The sequence below is a fragment of the Camellia sinensis genome, chromosome 11, assembly GCF_055761805.1.
Source record: "Camellia sinensis isolate YWXY chromosome 11, ASM5576180v1, whole genome shotgun sequence".
NCBI classification, from domain to species: Eukaryota; Viridiplantae; Streptophyta; class Magnoliopsida; order Ericales; family Theaceae; genus Camellia; species Camellia sinensis.
Window position 1 is genome coordinate 10,531,235 of NC_138971.1, and position 24,254 is coordinate 10,555,488.

At 40.7% G+C, this 24,254-nt stretch overlaps 1 long non-coding RNA gene across 1 annotated transcript in view; it reads right to left on the bottom strand.

Moving 5' to 3' along the window:
- The window catches only part of LOC145801851 (uncharacterized), a 50,921-nt gene that overhangs the window by 12,537 nt on the left and 14,130 nt on the right, over nucleotides 1–24,254 (bottom strand). The window contains exons 2-3 of the long non-coding RNA XR_014343514.1: nucleotides 10,215–10,319; nucleotides 7,135–7,231 (exon numbers count right to left, since the gene is read on the bottom strand). This is a non-coding gene — a long non-coding RNA (uncharacterized LOC145801851). The remainder of the gene's footprint in view (nucleotides 1–7,134; nucleotides 7,232–10,214; nucleotides 10,320–24,254) is intronic.

Here is a 24,254-nt window from a genome sequence, read left to right on the forward strand (position 1 = left end):
TGCACACTTAGACGCATTCAATTTCATCTTGTATTTTCGAAGGATGCCTAATGTTTCTGACAAATCGACTAGATGTGAGTACTTTTCCTTGGATTTGACCACCATATCGTCGATGTATACTTCCATGGTACGGCCGAGTTATTCCTCGAACATGGAGGTCACTAGTCTTTGATAAGTTGTCCCCGCATTCTTCAAGCAAAAAGGCATGACCTTGTAGCAATAGGTTCCTCTTGGGGTGAGGAATACGATTTTTTCTTGATCCTCTGGATGCATGGCAATTTGATGATAGCCTCTGTAAGCATCTAGAAAACTCATGCGTTAATGATTTGTCGTTGCATCTGCTAGTTGGTCTATTCTGGGTAGGGGGAAACAGTCCTTGGGACAAGCTTTGTTCAAGTCCGTAAAATCCACACAGACACGCCAAGAGCCATTCTTCTTCTTTACAACCACAGTATTGGACAACCATGTAGCATAAGTTACTTTGCGAACCGCCCCGACGTCAAGTAACCGATCTACTTCCTTAACGACGGCCGAAGTATGCTCCGCGGCTAACCGTCGGCTTCTCTGAATAATTGGCTTGCATTTCGGATCGAAGTTCAAGCGGTGTTGGGCCACTGATGGGCCTACTCCAGGAATCTCGTATGGTGACCATGCAAATACATCAATATTGCCGAGTAAGAAGGCTACCAACTCCTGCCTTTCGACTTTATCCCAGGAAATGCCGATCATGAAGAACTTGTCAGGATTTCCATCAATTTCGACCCGATGCAAGGCTTCAGTTACTTTGTCACTAGGGATCCTCCCAATATCTTCGAGGCTCTCCCTATCTGATACCTCAATTGAATGCACTTCTAGTTCCATTGGTCTCTTTGTAGCTAGAAGATAGCATGTCTGCGCCAATTTCTGAGAGCCGCGAACTTGTTCGACATCGTATTCAGTCGAAAAACGGAGCAGTTGGTGGTAGGTGCTTGGCACGGCTTGCATCGTATGTAACCAAGTTTTTTCCATGATCAGATTATACGGCGAATGGAGCTTGATCACCAGAAATTCTACGTCTACTGACCTGACGCCGGCCCGTACTGGCAGTGTGATCCTTCCCAAAGGATACTTCGGGTTAGTATTGAAGCCGAATAAAGGGTAATCAGCTGGAGACAGGTCCGAATTGGTGAAACCAAGTTTGACAAAAGTTTTATGGCACATTATCTCTGAAGCGCTGCCCTGGTCAACGAGAACACACTCAATGGTGAATCTGTTTACACGCAGCTCAATGATGAGGGGATCAGTGTGGGGGTGGGTCACTCCAACTAAATCACTGTCATTGAAGCTGATCCTTCCGGTGTCATGTGGCCGTTTTGCTGGTGTCAAAGGGTTATGGGTGCTAGACGACAACTGGATTGTGTGCACCTCGAGTGGTGTTGGTAAGCTGTATATCATATAAATTACACCAAGATGAGGCAACTCCGACTGTAGGGCTACAGTATTTGTTGAATTCTTCTTTTGGACGTATTTCGTAAAACGGCTGTTTTGCACCAACTCTTTAAGGTGATCTTTTAATGAATAAAAACTATCGGTGTCGTAACCATGGTCTCTATGATACTCACACCGTTTATCCTGTCTTCTCGCATCGGGAGGTCCCGTCATCTTGGGCGGTCACTTGAAGTATAGAAGGTGTTGTACTTTTGACAGAATCTTATTGATCAGCTCTGTCAGCTCTGTGTATTTCTTGCCCGAACACCTTGTGCGCATGTTATCCACTTGGTATTGTTCATTAGCTCGTTGTGAACATTGGTCGGTTAATCGACGCGAATCATGCATTTTATCTCGTTTGGGTCGATTCCGCCGCTCGGGGCTTCTTGGTGGCACGACGCTAATCGGCTGAACAACTCTCGACGTGGCCATCTCAACGGCTCTACGTCCGGCTTTGACTCGAAGGGCATCGTCTTTCATTTTGCAGTATTCTTCAACCTTCTTCATTAATGCCCTGACGGTTTTGGGGGGACACCTGGTCAATGAACTGCGGAAGGGGCTATTAGGATGCAATCCCATCTTAAAGGCGGTGATGGCCATGGAATCATTGCAAGCATCATCAACCAGATTAAAGCATTCCCAATAGCGGACCGAGTATTCACGAAGAGTTTCTTCCGGTTTAAATTTGCATGGCCCAGAGAGAGTCGGCTTGCTTCAGCTAAACCTCATTAGTGATAAATCTCGCCCTGAATGACTTTTGGAGTTAGTGGAAGCTCTTAATTGATGCCGGCTCCAATTTATAATACCACCTCATGGCCAGTGGTCCCAGACTGCTTAGAAATATCCGACACATGAGGGTTTCATCGTCAGCATAAAGTGTCATCGCTTGCTTGTAATGACGAATGTGATCAGTGGGGTCTAATTTTCTGTCGTAGAGGGTGAACGACGGTGCCTTGAACTTCTTGGGTAGCACAGCCCTGGCAATTCGTCGCATGAATGGGTTGTGTTTATCTTCCTTATCCAAATCATCGTTTTTCCTTCGTCTATGCCGTACATATGGACTTTCTTCAGACGAGCTGGATACATTAGCGTACCCTTTCTTTTTGGGCTCCGGGGATGGTGAGTCTGAATCACTATCATTATTGCCGTTTTTGAAGTCGATGTCGGCGACCATCCTTATTTCCCGAAGGTCGACCCTGGTCTCAGCATGCGGCTTGTTGAGATTTCGCCACCTCCAAGGCCAAATCCTGGTGCAAGCGTTCATTCTCAGTCATCACGTTCTCCAGCCGCTGTTCACTTTGCTTTGACTGATCCATAATCGTCTGCATTGTCTCATGCATTGAAGTTGAGGGTGAGGTCTGAGCTACTGAGTCAAAGTTCAAGGCACGTCGCGCGGCAATATTCTCTGGTCCCAACATGTTTCTTGTAGTGAGGTCGTCTCTTGGTGTAGTTTCGTCAGCGACTATCGGAGGATCTTCCGTTACGCCCACCATGGACGTACTTAAGTATTCCCACAGATGGCGCCAATTGTGGTGAAGTGGTTTGAAAATACTCTTGGATCCTGAAGGATGTCCTTGATCCTCTGATTGCTACCTGAAAAAAGATTAACACTGCAGTCGGGAGTGCCAAAATTAGCACTCCAACGGACAAGTTAGTATATGTCTCACGTTTGCTTATGTCTTAAGTTTCTTGGGGATTTCTCTCACATACCTTTATTTGGCTGAGGTTTCTCTATTTATATTCGTTTTTGGGCCTTAGGGTCGAGCCCACTCTTAATCCATTGTGTGATTGTTCACCCGACCCCTTCTGTCGTATGCCAATTCCCACTCGACTCCTCACTCAACTAGGTCTATGGCCGATTAGGATATTCGGCATCTGGATCATATAAGACGGGGCTGAATATAATATATATCCTGATTTTCTAAGTGTGCACTCGGCCTCTCTGCATCCCCTGATATTCGGCTCCCACAGTATATATATATAGGTGTGTTCCCTACCAACCCTCTTGAAAGGAAAAAGTATCAATCTTGATCACCGAAATCACCAATCTCTTCTATTTGTTCACTAGTCCTTGCCATTTCTACAGGTGTGATCAAATATGATGGGTTAGTGATTTTAGTGATCGAGATTTCTTTATAAATGTGAACAAATATGAGAGATTGATGAATTTGATGATCAAGATTTCCGGTGAATGTAATGGTTCTTCTTTCCAAAAAAATCAAAATGATCCATTTATGGCAAGGGCGAAGTAAATTAGAATAAGTGAGCCCACACTGGACCTGTCACCAATATCAACAATTAAGAGTGTAATCAGTCAGTAAATAATTGCAATAATCATACATATGCTTAATCGTGATCAATACAATATTGTCATTCAAATCTCCATGATTTCTAGTATCAAAATACTTACAACTATTGGAATTTTTAATATTATGAGTATTAATCTCCATCTTCTCAAATTCTCTATATGATCATCTAATATTGCGGGGTGTGATAATCTCAAAACACAATGTAATTGATGTGAATATTTTCAGGACATGATAAAAGAATTTAGAGATAGAAGATCATATGTCCGCTCTAACTTACACCTGACATATGCACAAGATATGTATATTTGAATCTAATGATCACTTGCACGCACTAATTAAATTAAATGTTAATATACAAATTAAATAGGATAAAATTAGTTTTACTCTATTGTGATTTGGATTATTTGTACTTCGCCTATGATGTTCTTTGATAATAGACAAAGAATCTCCTCGTGGTTTTAACTCTTTTAACTCTTTGATTAATGTGGCTAAAACTTTCATCCAAACTAATAGATATCCTTTTAACAAAGTCAAAAGTCAAAAGTCAATTTTCAAAGCAAAAGCACAAAAATACCCTTAATTTATATTTTCCATTGAAAACCTTAATTTTTTTTGGGAATTAGTTAAAAAGTTAACTTATTTGTTAAAAACAAGTCACAAAAAATAAAATGCATTTATTTGGCTTCTTTTTTTTTTTCTTTTTTTTTTTTTTTTTTTTTTGGTGGTGTGTTAGAGGTTATAACCAAGTCTCTTACCAACTCAGCCACGCCTTTGGCTGCACTTCAAATTATGGGTAAATTAGCATAAGTCTTAATAGTTGGATTTAATTTTAATTAAGTCCTATTGAAAATAAGTTTTAATAAAATTGTCGTTAAAAATAATTTTTTTGTAACAATTTTTTATATATATCGTTAAAAATTGATAATTAGTGACTATTTGTTATCATAATTTTTATAAATTGTCGCTAAAACTTATAATTAGTAACGTTTTTGTATGATAAATTTTTTTCATAGAACTTATTAGACAATAAGTCTACTTATTAAAACCTACATGTAAATACCCTTTATTTTATTTACATAGAAATTAATTACAAAATCAGACACAATTCTCTTTATATGAATGTGAGATTTGCAAAAATGGTATGAAAAACTTGGGTTGGGTTCAATTGGTGAAAGAGACTTACATAGTGGCAAAGATGCAAAGAATTTTGCGAGGTTTAATGCACATAGGGTGTGTTTGATTGGGGATAAGGGGGGACTATCCACTATTTGGACTCCATGTCCGGCCTCCCTCCTTATCCGTTGTTTGATTTTTTTTTAGTCCGACGGACTTCATGTCCGGCCGGACTTCATGTCCCCCATATGGAGGACTATCCTGTCCTGGGGGGGGTGGGATTGTTTTGGGGGGACTAATCACTGTTTGGATTAGATGTGAAAATGACAATTTTGACCATCTACTATTTAATTATGTATTATATTTAATAAAATTTAAATGTCTTAATTTAAAAATAAAATAATTTTATTTAACTTTTTATTAATGTTTTATTTATTTAATTTTTTAAAATAATTTTTTATAGATATTTTGTTGATGTTTTATTTGAAAATTTTGTTTATGTTTTATTTAATTTCATTATTTAAATTTAATAGATGTTTTAATAGATGTTTTATTTAAACAATTAAATGTTTAATTTCAACAATAAATAATTTCATTTATTTAAATTATGTTTTATTTAAACATTTAAACATTTGTACATCAACATGTTTATTAAATTATTTCAACATCTGTACATCAACATGTATATTTATTTAACATCTATTAAATTATGTTTTAATACGTCAACATTTGATTACATCTACATTTGTTAATTGTTAATTATATCAACATTTATTAATTGTTTAAACATAATCTGTACATCAAAATAATTTCAATGTTAATTGTTTAAATAAAAATTTAAACATTTAACCATTAGTATGTTTAATTTCAACAATAAATTTTTATTTGTTTAAATAAAAATAATCTGTACCAATCAAAATTGTTTATCAATATTAGTATGTTTAAATATCTTTAAACAAAATTTAACCATTAGTATGTTTAATGTTTACTAAAAATAATTAAAATATTAAAGATATGTTTAATATTGCTATTACTTAGTAAACAATTGAAAAAGGGTAAAATAGTCTTTTGTTCATTTATCCTATCCAGTCCGTCCAACCAAACGTTGGATTCACTGAAAATAGTCCTATCCAGACATCTAATCCCATGAAAAAACAAACATAGGATACATATCCAATCCGACCAAATAGTCCGGGGGATTCACAGTCCCAGGACTCAAGTCCGATGGATTCTAATCCCCTCTTTTCCAGTCCGTCCAATCAAACACACCCCTAATGCGATTGAATTTCTTGTTCCAACCATCTGCATCAAAAACATTAGAAGATGAGCCCCCAGTACTGCTGCCGCCACTATGATTACCTAAGGTTGCACTACTACTACTACTATTTAGAGCTTTGTTTTCCAATAATGACTGCTTTTCCGACGAAGAATTCACCGCCAAAAAAATTGGTTGAAATCACAGAAGAAGAAAAGTAAGTTAATTAATTAATTAGTTAGCCTGTGTTTGGCAAGTGAATTTACAGGTTTTTTTGACTATTTTAATTACAAAAAATAAAATAGGCTATTTTAGTCATAACAAACAAAGCATCACATCCAACCCATAATCATTACATTCTTCTCTCACAAAAAAATTTAAAAAAGCCAAAAAGTCCTTTCCAAACACAGCTTTTAAGCCCAGGCTAAAATAGCCAAAAAAAGTCAAAAAGCTAAAAAGCCAATCCACTTCCCAAACGGAGGCTTAATGTGTTGGATTAATTATATTTTTAGATCCGAAATATGTTATCTGGCATTTTGATCTCTAATATTTAAATTTTTATAAATATGGTCATCAATCTATGAGACCACATGAAGAAAGCGCAAGGTAAAAATAATGATAATGAGTGGTAGAATACAAAAATTAGTCTTTTTTTTCTTTTTTTTTCTGTCTTTAGTGATATTTTTTCAAAAGTACGTCGAAAATTTTTTTGATTTGTTTTGTACAGGCGAATCTAAAAAAATAATATTCAAAAAAAATTAAAAGTAAAAACAAGCCATAAAAATTCACTATTTTTGACTTATTTTTATCTTTTCTGGACATTTTTTCAAATTTTTCGATTTCTCTCATTGACTAAAATCTAAGAGCATAAATTTGCTTTTAAATTTTTTTTTAAAAAAAAGTCACTGAAGAGAGAAACAAGCTCACAAAATAATTAAAAAAAATTAAAATCAAAACACAGATATATATATATACATATAGTGTATGCACCTTTTAGAAGAGTTTTCTTTGAAGATTCGTCGATGTCTTCTTCGTCGGCACTTGCTAATCTCTCAGCTCGATAAGACCACTTGCGAGAGAGAGCTTTCTGCAACCATATATAATTGAGGTAGAATAAAATTTAAATAATTAGGAAAAGTTTCATTATTAATTAATTATTGCTCCATTTTTATTTTGCCAGAAAGCATTTTAAAATGTTTTGTTTTAAATATTTTTCTGTACAAAACATTTTTTTTAATGTTTAATTGCGACTTTGAAATTATCAGGTTAATAGTTCTGTAAGTGTTAGTGGTAATAGTAACGGTGATGGTAATAGTAGCATAGATGATGATGGGATGAAGAAGACGGTGGTCACGGATGAAACTATAAATTTTAGGGTAAATTACAAATATATTGCTTGAGATCTGCTTAAAGTATAGATTGTCCCATGTAGTTTGAAAAATTACAAATACTTTTTTGTTAAAAATTTTTATTTAACAGAATTAACTAAAAAAAAGAAATTCATAATTGCTCTCCAAGACAATAATAAAATTACCTAAATTATTAATTGAAACATATTTATAATATCATTAAAAATTATTAATTGATTTTATGATTTATTAATAAAATAAGCGATTTGTTATGAAATTAGAAACTTCAAAGACTGGAATGTAATTTTTAGAACCACGGGGAGCGATTTGTATTTTAATCAAATCTCAAAGGGTGTATTTGTAATTTATCCTAAATTGTATTTAGGAAAAAGCCAAAGTAAGTGGGCTTTTAAGAAATGATAATTTCTTATATAAGCAATATGTAAAACATAATTAAAAATTTAATAAATAAATATCAACCATGTTTTAATATTATTGCAATGATTTAATACAAATTTTAAACTATATAATTAGAATTTTAGTTATAATGTATTAGACTATCATTTTAAAACATTTTATTGGGACAACAAATGAAATCTACATGTCAAAGCAATAGAATTTAGTCATTACACAAATGTGAAATAGTTGGGAGTTATACTATATATATATATATATATACACTGGAATTTAGTCATATTTTTTTTTCTGGAATTGGGGTCATTGCTGTGCCTTTGGCACAGCAGTGATTGTTGTGCCTCATTTTATAGTGCATTATGGATTTATTTTTATAATTTGAACCGTTCATGTTGTAAGGTTTGTTGAGTACTTCATACCTACCAAATATCATATTAATCGGATATTAATAACTATATGATTGATAACCAAAAAAATAAATAAGAAGTTTTTCTTTTCAAAAATAGTATAAAAATATGCAATTCGATCATATAGTTATTGATATCCGATTAATATGATTTTTGGTAGGCTTGAAGTACTCAACAAATTCTACAAAATGAACGGTTCAGATCATAGAAATAAGCCCATATTGAATCACAAAATAAGACACAACAGTCACTGCTGTGCCAAAGGCACAACAGTGATCCCAAGTCCTCTTTTCCTCCACTTGACATTAAGGAGATGAATGACTTCATGACACCAACTAAGGTCTCGTTTGGTAAGTTAACATTTTAGTCAAAAAGTTATTAAGGGTTGGTTTGGGAAGTGGGTTGATTTTTTGACTATTTTAGCCTGGGCTAAAAAGGTTGGTTTGGGAAGGATTTTTTGACTTTTTGACTTTTTTTGTGAGAGAATAGTGTAATGATTATGGGTTAGATTGATGTTTTATTTGTTGTGACTAAAATAGCCTATTTTGTCTTTTGTGGCTATTTTAGCCACAAATCATCTTCCCAAACGGACCCTAAAAAAGCCACCTATACTAAAAAGTTAAAGATTTTTTTTTTCTCTACTTTTTGTAAAAAATCAAAAAGCCACCCCAAACATACTAGTTTTTTTTACCTCATATTTTAGTCAAAAAATTACTAAAATAGTGTGTTTCCAAACGAAGCCTAAGTATAGGTGAACATGGTCGGTTTGAATTGGTTTGAGACGAAACCAAGAGCAGTTCATTGTCTACGATTTCATATCAACCCAAACCATTGGAACCAATTCGAGCAAAACCATTTAAACACAATTCAATTTAGTTTGGAATCATTATTTTACATAATCTGTTCACAAGAAAAATCATGTAATATTTAAAAAAAATTCAACCCGTCATAAACTTTAAAAATAATAATAACATACCCATTGAACAAATTACTCTCATAATATTCACCCACTAAGCAAAAATATAACAATAAGCAAATATTATTTAACATTAATCTATCATGATTTTTTAAAATATAAACATAAACATTGTTACACCATTAACTTAAACAAATATAATATCTAGCAAATAAACATATATAGTTTAAGCTGTACGGTTCAGTTTGGTTCAAATCTGGAACCATGGACCTAAATTTGAAACCAATCCGTGGAAATTGGTTCCTCAATTTTTCAAATAAGGATTGAACTACGAATTAAAAAAATCAAACCAAACCTACCAGATTGGTCTAAACCGGTTTGGTTTGTGAATTTTTTGATTTTCTTACTTAGCCCTACAACTAAGGTGTTCCTTTTTTATAATAGCATATATATATATATATTATAGAAATACTAAGGGTCAACAAAACAATATTCAAAAACTTAAGGGACTATTATGCGTTGTTTTGCATGACTTATATTGTTTATTATGAAAGACGTGCAAAAAAAAATGAGAGGTGAAGTAATTGAAATTAACTAATAAGTCAATAAACAGTTTATTTACGTGCTTTCCAAAAGAAGCCTATATATACATTATTAAAATACTTGTAAATTATAGGACCAACATGAGATTTTTGAAAATTTTAGGAGTGTCATGGCCATTCTTCGCCCCTACCTATCTTCATCCCTGATGATGATAGTGTGATTGTATTAGTAAAACTTTAATATCAAAAATATTTATCAACTCTTAAAGGAAAATAATATTTTCATTCAAACAAATTAGTTTTCCAAAGACCACAAAAAATGTTCACTTTCATTTTTTGTCATGTTAAAAATAAAAGAATGCAAAAACATATTTTTGCTCACAACCATTTTTTGCTAAAACAAATAGAGTGTGAGATTGAGAATGGAGAACAATTTACTCACAATCATTTTGGGGCTCCCAGAGCTTCTATCTGAGGGTTGTTGTAGAAGAAGGCTCTCAATATCTACCACTACAGTCCCAGTTTTATCCAAACTTATGGCATCAATCTGCTTCAAAACCAATAAATAAATAAATATAAACTACAACAAAAATTTGAAGTCGACTGTATAAATTCATTGGGATGTTATAATTTTCTTTTATTCTTTTTATCAGTCGACATAAGATCAAATATGAATTAAATATTGTGTCAACTTAAATTAAACATTTAATTATGATGATACAACGTGTTTCAGATGGAACGGGTCGGACTGATCTACACTTCCCAAACCAGTGTCCGAATGACCAAGCCCACCAGGAGACCTGCACAAGAGTTTAATGGGGAACGGGAAGTCCCCTAGTGAACCCACCGACGAGCAAGCCAGAAAGAGAGATGGTATGTCGAGATGAATTACAGATAGAAAACTTAACATTTTTCTTGTCTTCGACGTCCGCTTATATCCTCTGGTAATCATTTCGTTGTCCCTTCCGACCTGTCGCCATGGCCGAAAATCTATGCTCTAGATTGCCTTGTTCATGGTGAGGCCGTTCTGTCTTGACGGAGAGGGCTTATCGCAATAAATGTTGTAAGGGGCTTCATTAATGGCTGATGTGCGGTGCAATAACTTTGCAGGATCTTTGTCTGCTTATGTGGCCTGTCCTTCACTTGCCACATGTCTAAGTGTCATTGGTTCTTGATGCCATGTTGAGCTCCAGCAACGCTGGGCTGTGGTATTTGAATTGTGCATTGGGCCCTAAGTGGTGGGCTGTATCTTTTATATCTTTATAGGCTTACCCATGTCAGTAGTCCCCCATTCCCGAGTGCAGCTTTAGTCCAACGAAGGGAATAAGGAAGAAGACAGTGGTTGTGAAAGACTGGCCGGGTGAAGACCGATCGAGAGGTGGGTCGAGTGAGGGACCGACCCTGAAGAGGGCCGACCGCGAAGGGTGACCGAGTGGTGGGGTCGACCATGAGGAAGGCTGACCGCGGAGGGTGGCCAAGTGGTGGGACCGACCATGAGGAGGGCCGACCGCGAAGGGGGGCCGAGTGGTGAAACCGACCATGAGCAGGGCCGACTGCGAAGGGTGGCGGAGTGGTGAGACCGACCATGAGGAGGGCCGACCGTGAAGGGTGGGTGGTATGGCGTGGGGCTCAAGGGGCAGCGGGGCATGTGGTGAAGTGAAGTGAAGTGGAAAAGACATGGAAGGGAAAAGGGGGCAGTGGATCATGGGCGTACACGTGGCGGAATCCCATGATAGGGAAGGTTAGGCATTGAGCAAGAAATGAAACGATAGGTCAATATAGGGTGTTGAAAAGACAGTTTTGGCGGATGTTTGAAAATTTTCAAACTAGCAAAATTTAATTGTGACCCTTGGAATATAGGCAAGCCTTAGGCTTTTGGTATTATACGTTTTACCTATCTCTTTGCAAAAAATCAAAACATCTCAGAAGTAAACTCATTCGTTGCCAGTGATACACCCTTACAACACTTTGTGAACTTTCTTGCACCCGCGTCCGAAGCCATTCGCAGACACATAAGAGAGATGGCCCAAAAGGAAGCAACAACCGCAAGGGTCGATCCGTTAGGCGACGACGATGCGGTGGACTTGGCGGAACAATACCGTACGGAGCATAGGGAGGGGGAGGGAGCAAGTCATGCTGTGCGGGCTCGCCCTAAGACAATAATCTCGGCTGCGAGACCTATTAGCCAGGTGGAGCCGGACCATTGGCACACCAAACCGGACAGATCTGTACTGACAGCAGAGGAGTTGGAGGGAATAAGAAAGAAGTATCAAATTCCCTCGGGGATTGTCATGACCCGAACCCGCCCCTATGGGTTAAGGACATAACCGGCCAGTAATCTTGAGATTACTTACGGCCTCAAACCTTAACAGACATAACTCATCAAAGTAAAGGGGCCAAACGGAAGCAAAATTTTAAAACTTTGTCCATAGAGCCGTGCTTATATGCACTCAAAACAAACCATGCACATATACATTAATAACCCACAACAAGTACAGTATCACAAAATCCTTTACAGACAGGATCATCCAAACTGAGTCAACCCATATCAAAACTATATACAGATGTACACAAATGTCCTTGCCAACAAGACAAACTATAAATACATAACAAAATGGCAAGGATGGGTCTCGTACGTGAGACACAAGGCTGACTCTCCAAAACTCATGTTGTTCTTGGCAGACTTCACTGGGGCTGGGTTTGGACTTCCCTCGGCTCACCTACAAACACATGAATGAGCGTGAGCGATAGCCCAGTGAATAATATCAAATACATAAGTTACATAAGCAATATGAAGAACAACATGCTCCGTACGGCCTTGGGCCCAATGCATATTTCTGCTTAACATATATACACTTATACAAAATTCAGATCAAATGACTGTAATTCCAAACATACTGGCCTTTGGCCCAATCAGATTTCCATTCATGTCAAAACGGCCTTCGGTCCATTCATTTATGTCAGAACGGCCTTCGGCCCATTCATTTTTGTCAAAACGACCTTCAGCCCATTCATTCACGTCAAAACAGCCTTCAGCCCATACATTCGTGTCAAAACGACCTTAGGTCCATTCATTTATGTCAAAACGGCCTTCGGCCCACTCATTCATGTCAAAACGACCTTCGGTCCATTCATTTCTATCAAAACGAACTTCGGTCCATTCATTTCTATCAAAACGACCTTCGGTCCATTCATTTCTATCATGTCAAACTTTTGTCCACAATCCCAATTAGCAACTCATAAAGCTTATAAGGGAAATAAACAATTGGACATTGACAAGCTTTCAAATATCGATATTACTTACAGTGATCGGCTTGTGAATTTGCCCTGGAGCTTGACCCTACACATTTCATGAACACAAAAGGGCTCACTAACAGTTCAATCCATTCTTTGATTCACATATTCCTCTTTAGGCTTTATTCTTATCTCATTAACTCATTTACAATGTTTAACATATGCCTAAGAGTGCTTACAAGTGAAAGAGAACGGAAAACGAAACACAGAACAAGCATACAGAATTTCAGAGAACAGGGTCCCCGCTCGAGCGTCAACTTCCCCGCTCGAGCGGACCCTTAAGGCCTGCAAAAGTACTGGTTACATGAAAAATACGCTCGAGCGTGGAATAGAGCGCTCGAGCGAAAGGCCTATCTACAAAAGCTCCCTGCTCGAGCGTGAGATAGCCCGCTCGAGCGGACATCCAACTCTGCAAAAAGTGTTGGGAGCACGATTTGCCCGCTCGAATGGCTCTTCCCCCCGCTCGAGCGAACATAAAAAATCTGGGTTTTCCAGATTGAGTTCTTGAGCTCCAATTAGAATTTCAACCAACAAAGCATGCATGTTATGGCTCAAATCTCAAATATAGTTATGCTAACATGCCATAAACACCAAAACACATTACAATAGAGCCCAATTCACAATTAATTCACGTGCATGCCCCAATCTCCCATCAACTCATTCTAATACAAACAAAATCATACATTCAAAGCTCATATCTTAATTATTCAAACATGCATGCTAACCTTGATTTCATTTCCATCCCAAACAATGCAAATGGTCTTCATTCTCATGGAATATAACAAAAGCATGCTTGCATGTAAGATTTAACACCTTTATTTCCATGTTCAACTCAATACCCTTACATTCAAACTAATTCATGCTCTTGACCATCTATTAAACTTGAATTCACAAGATGATGACTATAAATGCATGAATCACTCACCAAGGAGCTCTAATCTTCCCAATTTGGCAATACTTGTGCTTAATCTCCAAAAGGTCCAAGTCTTGAACCACAAATGCAATATTCTCTCCTCTCACTCTCTAACAGCCGGCTCGCTTTCCCTTTCTCAAGTTTTGATCAGCCAAAATGAGGTCATAGGAGAGAATGGGATGTGTAGTGCTCAAATACAACAAACCCCACTAGCCACAATTAAAAATATTAACAATTTGAGCACAATGCCATTAAATAAATCAATTTAATTTGACCCGAATCAATTTTCAATTAAATTTCACCGTAGACTCTAAAAATTATGCTAATCACAATGACGTAATCAATTTCGGGTTCCGTGGCCGATAAGGCCCTCAATTTAATTTTCAAAGCAGATTATTCAAATAGGTATTCCTACGGTGAACAGATAGAATTCCAAAATCACATATATTCACATAATGGCACACAAAATCATATCAAAACATATAATCACATACATATTAGGGACCAATTAACATAATACAGAACAGGGGTATCACAGGGATAGGGCTAAGATTGCCCACAACTAAGGAAAGGGCATCAGATGTACGGTCGGGCGAATTTAGTTTGTACGAGGAGGCGTTGCGAGGGGGTTTGAGGCTACCTCTCCCCCAAGTAGTGGTGGATATGCTAAACAAGCTGGAAGCGGCGCCAGGGCAACTGATGCCGAACGCCTAGAAGATAGTAATGGCGTGCGCGAGTGCCTGGCCACAGGCGACCGGAGGGACGGCAATGACAGTAGAAGAGTTCTTCTCCTGCTTCAAGGCCTCCGGTCAGCAGGAGACTTGGGTGACGTTGCAAGCAGTGGCGGCGCGCGAGGTCTGGTGGTGGGTTTGCTATCGTCGGTGAAGGAGTGGAGACCGAGATGGTTCTTTGTGATGGCGAACGGTGGGGCTGGAGTACGTACAACGTGGAAGGTCCCCACCAAATCAGTCGAGCCGAAGTTGGACGGGGTGGCAGAAGAGCGAGTGAAGAGGGTGAGGGAATGAAGAGAAGAAAAGAGGGTGAGGTGGGATGAACTGGTCCTACCTTCAACGTTGTTTGCCCTGAACTTGGGGCCGCAACCGTTGGGGGGAGACCTAGCAAGGAAGGAGCTAGAGGCGCAGAGGAAGGCGGAGGAGAAGGAAGAGAGGAGATTGTTCGCCTGAGCGGACAAGTATAAAAAGGCAAATTTGGGTCCTGCTCCAAGGTTGGTAATGAGGGAGAGGATTCGACGTCGCCCTAAGCCTTTGGGTGACAAGAACCTGAGTGAGTTTGCCCCATTACCACAACCCATAGACCCCCTGAAGGAGAGGGACAGACGAGAGGTGGAGGTGGGACTGAATAGGTCAAAGAAGATGGGGGTTGCCATTGAGGGGGCTACAGATGCGCCCGGTGTGAAGAGGATGAGGGTTAGTGGAGAGGAGACCCCCATGGCGGAGAAGGCAGAGGAAAGGGTAGTGGGGGCTACTCCAGAAGGGGTAGTTGTCCTAGAGGCGCAGGGGGACAAAGGTCAAGGGGCCCAAGGAGAAGAAGAACACATGAGTGCCATGGGCCCTAAGATGCAAGTGGAAAGTGGGTCAGCGGGCCTTGAGGAGGGGGTGGAGCAGCTTCCCAATGGGGGTGCTGTGCCCCAAGGAGAGGGGTAAAGCTGAAAACTGCTTTCTACCACGTTGCAGCGGTGTCTGGGCGACTGGAGGGAGAAAAAGGCCCAACCAGGACTGCTGTCGACCTGCTCTTGGACGTGGTAGAGGATGCAGCAGTGCGCTCGATGGCGAGTTTTACTGAGGCTGAGCTGCTAAGGGGGTTGTACTCTACTCAGATGAAGGCAACTGCCTTAGCAGGAGCCCTGTTAAACAAGGTTACGGCTGCCAAAGGCGAGGTGAGGCCGTTGAAGGTAAAGTTGAAGGAGGCGGAGGCCCAACTGGAAAGTTTGAGGAGGGAAACTGCGGGATAGAGGAGGACCGCACGGCGCGTGTGCCCGAGGGGACTGGAAGAGGCCCAGAAAGTCAAAAAGATAGAAGTGTTGGCGATGATGCAGGGCTATTCAGCCGACCGAGCCAATCTTGAGCTGCTCGTAACCTAGTTAGAGTTGGAGACGGAACGCCGTAAGGCAGTGTCGCTCGAGTTCCAATTGGGGAGTGAGCAGAAGAAGTTGGAAGAGGTGCAGAAGGCCTGCACCGTCGCCAACGAACAGTGGGATGAAGCCATGACTTGCAATGAGGATCTGCGGGCCCAGTCGATCAAGGAAAAAGAAGAAGTAGATTCGAAGATCGCTGGGTTGGAGAAGGAGTTGGCAGATGAGCGCGCCAAGGCGACAACGGAAAAGCGGGGCTGGAGAGGGCCTTGGAGGAAGAAAAGAGCAAGCCAGCATCTGATAGGGCTTCGTATCCCTACCTGTGCATTGCAACGGTAGAACAGTTCAAGGGGTCCGCCGACTTTCAGATAGCTATTGATGCCGCAATCGCCAACAGCTTGGCAAGGGAGGGGTCTGGGGGGGCTGGCTTATCAAGAGCGACCGCTGGGAGCAGGAGTGAAGAAGAAGTGATTCAGAGCTTCCAGAGGTCAGACTTCTACAAATATGAGATGGCTGAGTTCTGGGACAACGGCTGGAAAACGTTCAAGCGAAAGGCTGAGGAGCTGTTCCCAGACTTGGACTTCAACAATGTTAGAGTAAAGGAAGATGATGTGGCCCAGACCCCTTAGATGAAGGAGTTAAGGAAGAAGATCTTGTTTCGAGTGAGGAGGAATGAAGAATGTAAAATCGTTGTACTTCATTTGTAAATAAAAAAATAAAAATTTTGTTGTTGCTTTGTTTGTGGTTGTTTTTCTCTATTTTTTTTTTTGGTTGGGCGTGTAACTTCTGTAGTAAACTTATGTATAAGTCTGTGAATAAATAAAATTCTGAGTTGTGTTTGTCACACTGTGGCCTTTATTTTTGTAAATATGAAAAGAATGAGAATGGTTGTTCAAATAAGGCTGGTATATAAATCGTAGTGAAAATTGGGAAATGGGGAGCCAAGTCAGCTTGTGAGAAAATGATGATGCAAAGGATGCTATCAATAAGAACATTGCAATGTAAAGATCTTAAAATGTGAAGTTTTAAATCATGTTGTAAGGGTGTTGATAAATGATAGGTTGGGTTGGGAAATGTAAGTTAAAAAATGTAAAGAGTGTGAAGAGGCGTAAAAACGTGGACCTGGAATTTGACTAAGTATGGCAACTATACCACAATCATGAAGTTACAATAGTGGCTTTGGCCGAGCGCTTCATTCGTGCTCAGTTTGGGTCTGGCTGAGTCTTCAAGTAACTCAGTCTGGCCGAGCTCTTCATGCTCTGTCTGGCTGAGGTCTTTTAGGCTCAATCTGGTTGAGGCTTTTCATGCTCAGTCTGGTTGAGACTTTGAGTAGCTCAGTCTGGCTGAGGTCATTCAGGCTCAGTTTGGCTGAGGCTTTTCATGCTCAGTCTGGCTGAGGTCTTTCAGGTTCAGTCTGGCTAAGGCTTTTCATGCTCAGTCTAGCTGAGTGCTGCAATCAGGACATTACTGAAATACCACACAGATAACTGAGATATAAAATTATTGTCATTTGAAGTGTAGCCCGTTTGATCAGAAACTTACATCATGTAAGAGAAGAACAAAAACATTCAAGTGCGTAGATTGTCAAAAAGGAAATATAGCTGTAATAACCCCGATCTGTAATTAGCCACTAATCCGTAATCAATGATGCTAATGAGAGGATTAAAATAAATTATGTGTTTATTCTGTATTTTGCATGATATTTGGCTTTCTATCTGTTGCCTGTAGAAATATCTGTTTGGATTTTCCGCTTTAATATGTAAATTGAAAGCTTTGCATCCGAAACTGAAATTGATTACATCAATATGTTATTTGGAATTTTTAGAACCTTGTGGCAAATTTTATTAAAAATTGATTCAGTTTGATTCGTTAGGTTGTGTTTGGCAAGCCTTATGTCTAATTAATGCATTTTTAGCACCCTAGCTATATATGTGAGCCTTTAAGCTTATTTGAGCTCATTTTCCCTCATAACTAAGTGCAAAAATCTGAGAAAACATTTTAGAGAGAGAGAGATTTCATTCTAGAGAGAGAGAGAAGGAGATTGAAGAGAGAACTCAAAGATCTGTAGGTGCTCATCTAAATTGTGTAAGTTCTTAGCAAGAGCAAGACTCTAGGTAAGAATTCAACCCCTAATTTATGAATCTAAGTCACCAACATGAAGATTATGAGTTTAATTGTGAATATTGAGCCTAGGATGAAGATTTGAGTTATCATTCATACATGCATGCATGAATACATGGAGTTTTGACATGTTAAGTTTGATTTTGGGCATCTATGTTGTTATCATGAGTTATTTGGCACATGCATGTGTAATTCATCATACTTTAAAGCTTAAATCCATGTTTTGAAAAGGATTTCCCTCATGCATGGAGCCTTTGAGCTCAATTTACTAGTTTCATGAAGTTGGAAGAAAAGAGTTTGAAAGATTTTACATGCATGCTTTGTTTCTTAAACTTCAAGATGGAATATGAGTTTTTGGCAAAACCTTGGGCCATGATTTTATGAAATGATCCTAAATTCTTCATGTTTTGCAAGTTTGCTTGTTATCTCAAGTTTTGGGGCCTAAGAGATGTGTTTTGGATGGTTGAATTCGAGTTTTGAGCTTGGTGATCAAATTTGGAAATTCCAGAATTTGCATCCACGCTCGAGCATGGGAGTTCACGCTCAAGCGTGGGAGTTCACGCTCGAGTGACCACTTTGAGTGCTTACACTCCGCTCGAGCGACCAAAAGTCCGCTCGAGCGTGAATTGCAAGCTCCCAGAAGTTTCATGTCTTTTACAAATCACTCGAGCGAAGGAATGTGCGCTCGAGCGACCATTCTCATTTTCCATGTCCGCTCGAGCGTGGAAGTTGTAGCTCGAGCGTAGATTGAGACCAACCAGTACTTTTTCCCAAGTTTGCAGATCGCTCTGGCAAAGGAAGTCTTGCTCGAGCGACCCCTCTCATTTTGCATGTCCGCTCGAGCGAGGAAAGCTACGCTCGAACGGGGACCTTATTTTCAGAAATTTTGCCTAAGTGTTCCAACTCATGTTTTGGCATCCTCATTGCATCTTAGGCATTCCTAAGCCTTAATTAAGCTTTGATAATGAGGTTATGGATTAGAAACACACTAAAAAAAAGAATGTACTAGGTTCCGAGACTGCAAGTGTGTGTGTGTTTTAATCAATGTGCTAAGTATGAACAAGAACTAACGTAATGAAAGTTAAGCTATGTTGGCCATATGAACGTGTAATAATGAGATATGTCGTGTTATGTACTTTTGTGATTGTAGGTCAACATTTGAAGATTGATTAACCGTTTGCGAGAACCACTGTGAGTAAAGTTATCGTAAAGATACGTTTATATGAATTGTGTTCCAAATGAAATATGATAAGATATGATTTCTGAAATGTTATCTGTTTACGTGAACGAACATTCCAAGTTTGAAATCTATTATGACATCCTTAGATAGTCCCAAGTCATGGGAGACGGCATGAAAATGAGGGTCCATGACATACAAGTAATTGCGAGATCTCGTTAGCCACTTCATTGTGGTGATATGTGTTTAATCGGTATCCGGAACCGGTTACTTTAGTCGGAAGACATTCTGTGATGTGTTCTATGGGATGTACCATTATTATGTTCTGATATGAGGATGATTATGCTATGATCTGTTTTCCGCTTATGATATGTTCGGATTTCGTTCACTAACCTCTTTACCTTAATGTTATTCACTGGGTTTTAGCTAACTGTTTGTATATATATATGTATAGGTAAGCATTCTGGAGTTCAAGTCTGGATCTGTGTTCTGTTGTCAGCCAGCCATTGTGCCTCACGTGGAGGTTTCTGAAGTGTCCTGTGTTCAAGTTCTGTTGGTCCTGTGTATATATATGACTTGATGTAATTCTGTTGGCTGTACTTTAGATACTTTAATGTGTGTGGGTATAATGTATGATTGACTTTTGACTATATATATAAAGTTTTAAATATTTTGTTTCATATAAGTCAGCACAGCTCATTGGACAACTATATTTATGTATTTGCTTCCGCTAGCCCCTTATTATATGCATATTTGTTCAGAGGCCTTCGGTAATCTAAGGATTACTGGCCAGTTACGATGCTAAACCTATAGGGGCGGATTTGGGTCGTGACAATAGCAATTAATCAATACAAAAGATACAACTTTTATTGAAAATAACGCTTCAAGTGCTCGGCGTTCCATGAATGGGGGAGGTCTCAGCCGTCCATGTCCTGAAGTCGGTAAGTACCCGGACGAGGTCTGGCTTTAACAACATAAGGTCCCTCCCACTTGGCTACCAACTTGTCCTTAGCCGGATTTTTGGTGACAAGAGTTGCTTCACGCAGAACAAGGTCTCCCACGGCGAACTCCTTCGGTTGGACTTTGCGGTTGTAGTGAGTTCTCATTTTCTGTTGATATGAGGCCTGTTTGACAGCAGTGGTCTCTCGGAGCTCTTCAACCAGGTCTAGGTCGGCTCGACGCAGTTCTTCAGTGAGTTCTGGATTTGGGTGTAGAACTCTCGGGGTAGGCAAACCGATTTCCACTGGGATGACCGCCTCAGTGCCGTATGTTAAGCGAAAGGAGGTCTCCCTAGTGGGGGTGCGGGCTGTAGTACGGTATGCCCAGAGTACATTTGGTAATTCCTCAGCCTAGAGTCCCTTAGCAGCTTCCAGCTTAGTATTGATGATCTTCAGAAGAGAACAGTTGGTAACCTCAACTTGGTCATTGGCTTGGGGATGACCTAGGGAAGAGAAACATGGTTGGATTTGAAGTTCGGCACAGAATTTCCTGAACTTGACATTGTCAAATTGTTTGCCGTTGTCAGAGACAATGGCTCGAGGGATGCCAAATTGGCACACGATCGACTGCCAGATGAATCTGGTGGTGTTCCGCTTGGTAATTGTAGCAAGGGGTTCCGCCTCTACCCATTTAGTGAAGTAATCAATGGCAACAATTGCGAATTTGGTTTTGCCTCGGCCAGTGGACAATGGGCCAACTAGGTCGATCCCCCATTTGGCGAATGGGTAAGGGCTACAAAGTGTGATCAACTCTGTAGGAGAAGCATGGGAGATGTTGGCGAAGCGTTGGCACTTATCACATTTAAGCACGAATTCAGCGATGTCTTGGTTAAGAGTAAGCCAGAAGTAACCAGTGCGGAGTATTTTGTGGGCTAGTGACTTAGCACCCGAATGATTGCCACATACACCCTCATGGACTTCTCTCATCACGTAGGTCGTTTGAGCAAGATTGAGGCATCTCAAATATGGACGTGAAAAACCACGTTTGTACAAGAAACCGCTGATAAGAATGTAGTTGGACGACCGAGCCCTAACTTTGGCGGCCTGCTGTTTGTCGTCTGGTAGTTCCCTCGTTGTCAGAAATAGAAAGATGTCGGCCGCCCATGGAATAGGTTCATTTTGGAGGAAGTGGACTTGCTGCTGGTTTGGGGAAATGACGGAGTGGGCCAGGTGCTCAAGGCGGTCACCGTGGTTGAGGTCTGACTGGTCGGCAGAAGCTAATTGAGCCATCTCATCTACCTTGAAGTTTTTTGCCCGCGGGATGTGCTTGATGTGGAAAGCGTTGAAGTGGCGAGCAAGGGGGAGTGCAATATCCCTGTAAGCCCGCATTGTGTCTTTCTTGGCATTGAATTCCCCCGTGATTTGTCCGACAATGAGCTGGGAATCGCTGAACACTTGGATATGGCTAACACCAATGTCTCTGGCTAGGCGGAGACCTGCTATCAATGCTTCATATTCGGCCTCATTATTGCTTGCATCGAATAAGAAACGGAGAGCACATTTGAAGTAACTACCCTCGGGGGCGGTGAGGATAAGACCAGCCCCATAGCCTTCTTTGCGGGATGATCCATCGACGTTGAGGGTCCAAGAGTGGGGGTCTTCTGCCTCAGTCTAGGGTCGTGGAGGTGGTGGGGCCTTGGTGGGAGTGCGATTAGTGAATTCCAAGATAAAATCGGCGACAGCCTGCCCTTTGATCGCCGTTTGAGGTCTGTAGGAGATGTCAAACTAGCAGAGCTCGACTGACCATTGCATAAGTTGGCCGGACAACTCTAGTTATTGCATTATTTTCTTCAACGGTTGGTTAATGAGGACGACGATGGGGTGCACCCGAAAGTAAGGTCGAAGTCGCCTTGAGGCTATGACTAAGGCTAAGGCCATTTTTTCAAGCAATGGGTAGTTCTGTTCTGCTCCCTTGAGAGCTCGACTGATGTAGTAGACCGGTCGTTGGACAGAGCTGTCTTCCCTAATGAGTGTTGCACTGACTGCGGTGTTTGACACAGCTAAGTAGAGGAAAAGGGGTTCACCTGTGATTGCTTGAGAAAGTAGGAGGAGTTGGCCATGCACTGTTTTAACTGCTGAAAGGCTTCTTCGAATTTTGCCGTCCACTCAAAAGTTTGCCGAAGAACTTTGAAGAAAGAGAGGCACTTGTCCGTTGTGCGGGAAATGAAGCGGTTGAGGGCGGCAACTCGGCCAGTAAGCCTCTGAACCTCCTTAACCATTCTGGATGACTGCATTTCAATTAAGGCCTTGATCTTTTCGGGGTTAGCTTCGATGCCCTGCTGACTGACCATGAAACCCAAGAACTTCCCAGATTCAACACCGAAGGCTCATTTCTCCGGGTTTAGCTTCATTTGATACTTTCGTAGGGTGCTGAAGGTCTCTCGGAGGTCGGCCAGATGATCAGTGGAGAGCTTGCTCTTGACTAGCATGTCGTCGACATATACTTCCATGTTCTGGCCTATCTGATGTTGAGAGACGACATTGACCAATCGTTGGTAAGTGGCCCTAGCATTTTTTAACCCAAACAGCATGACACAATAATGGTAGGTTCCCCGGTCGGTGATGAATGAGGTGTGCTCCCGGTTAGACGGGTGCATCAGAATTTGGTTGTATCCAGAGAAGGCGTCCATGAAGTTGAGCATTTGATGGCCGGCCGTGGCGTTAATGAGCAGATCTATGCGAGGAAGGGGGTAACTGTCTTTGGGGCAGGCTCGGTTAAGGTCTGGGTAGTCGACACAGAGTTGTCATTTACTGTTGTTTTTACGAACCAAGACCACATTTGATAGCCATCTGGGGTAGTCCACATTTTTGATAAACTGTGCCTCGAGGAGCTTATCTACTTCGGAGGCGATAAGAGTGTTGCGCTCCGGGTGAAAGATGCACTGCTTCTGGTGGAAGGGTCGGAAGTGGGGCTCGATGCTGAGATGATGGGTTATAAAGGAGGGGTCAATACCCGGCATGTCTGAGTAGGTCCAGGAAAATACGTCGTTGTGCTCAATTAGGAGGGCGGTAAGGTCGACTTTTGCTTGGAAGGATAGTTGGTTGCCGATTTTGGTAGTTTTTGTCGGGTTGGTGGGGTCGATGGGGACCTCAATAAACTCTTCCACTGGTTCCCCTCTGACCAGCTCGTCCTCGTTTCTGACGTCGAGCCCTTCGATGATCATAGCCTCCTTTAGCTTGACATCTTTTAGTGAGACGACGTAACATTCCCTGGCCACGGTCTCCTCTCCTCTTACTATGCCGACTCCCAAGTCAGTGGGGAACTTGACGGCAAGATGGAAAGTGGATGTAGTAGCTTATAAAGTATTTAGGGCGGTGCAGTTGAGGATGATGTTGTAGGCAGAGGGACAGTCGACGATGAGGAAGGTGAGTAACTTTGTGGTCTGCCGTGAGTATTCCCCGATTGTGATGGGAAGATCGATGGTGCCGATGGAGGTCACTCGATCTCCAGTGAAACCGACTAGTGGGGTTTGGAGAGGGGACAAACTTTCTTCCCCGATCTTGAGCTGGCAGAAGCAATTTAGAAAGATGATGTCTGAAGAACTGCCGTTGCCGACGAGAACCCGTCTGACCTTTTAATTGGAGATGAGGGCGGAAATGACGAGAGGGTCGTCATGGGGGTAACGGATGCCTGTGCAGTCGGTATCCGTAAAGGTGATAGGCTCCGTCCATTGCTTGGGCTGTTTGGTGGGTCGGTCCAATGTGGCAACTTCTTTGTCTGAGCCTTGCCTTATTTTTCTGAGTTTCGCTCGCTGAGCCGAGCGGGATGGTCGTCTACAAGCGAGCCCGTCGGAAATAACTTTGATTTCTCCAACAGGTGGGGCGGGGTTACCTTGTGCCCGAGGTTGCTGTGGAGGGCGATCATGACCTTGGTTAGGTTATGCTGG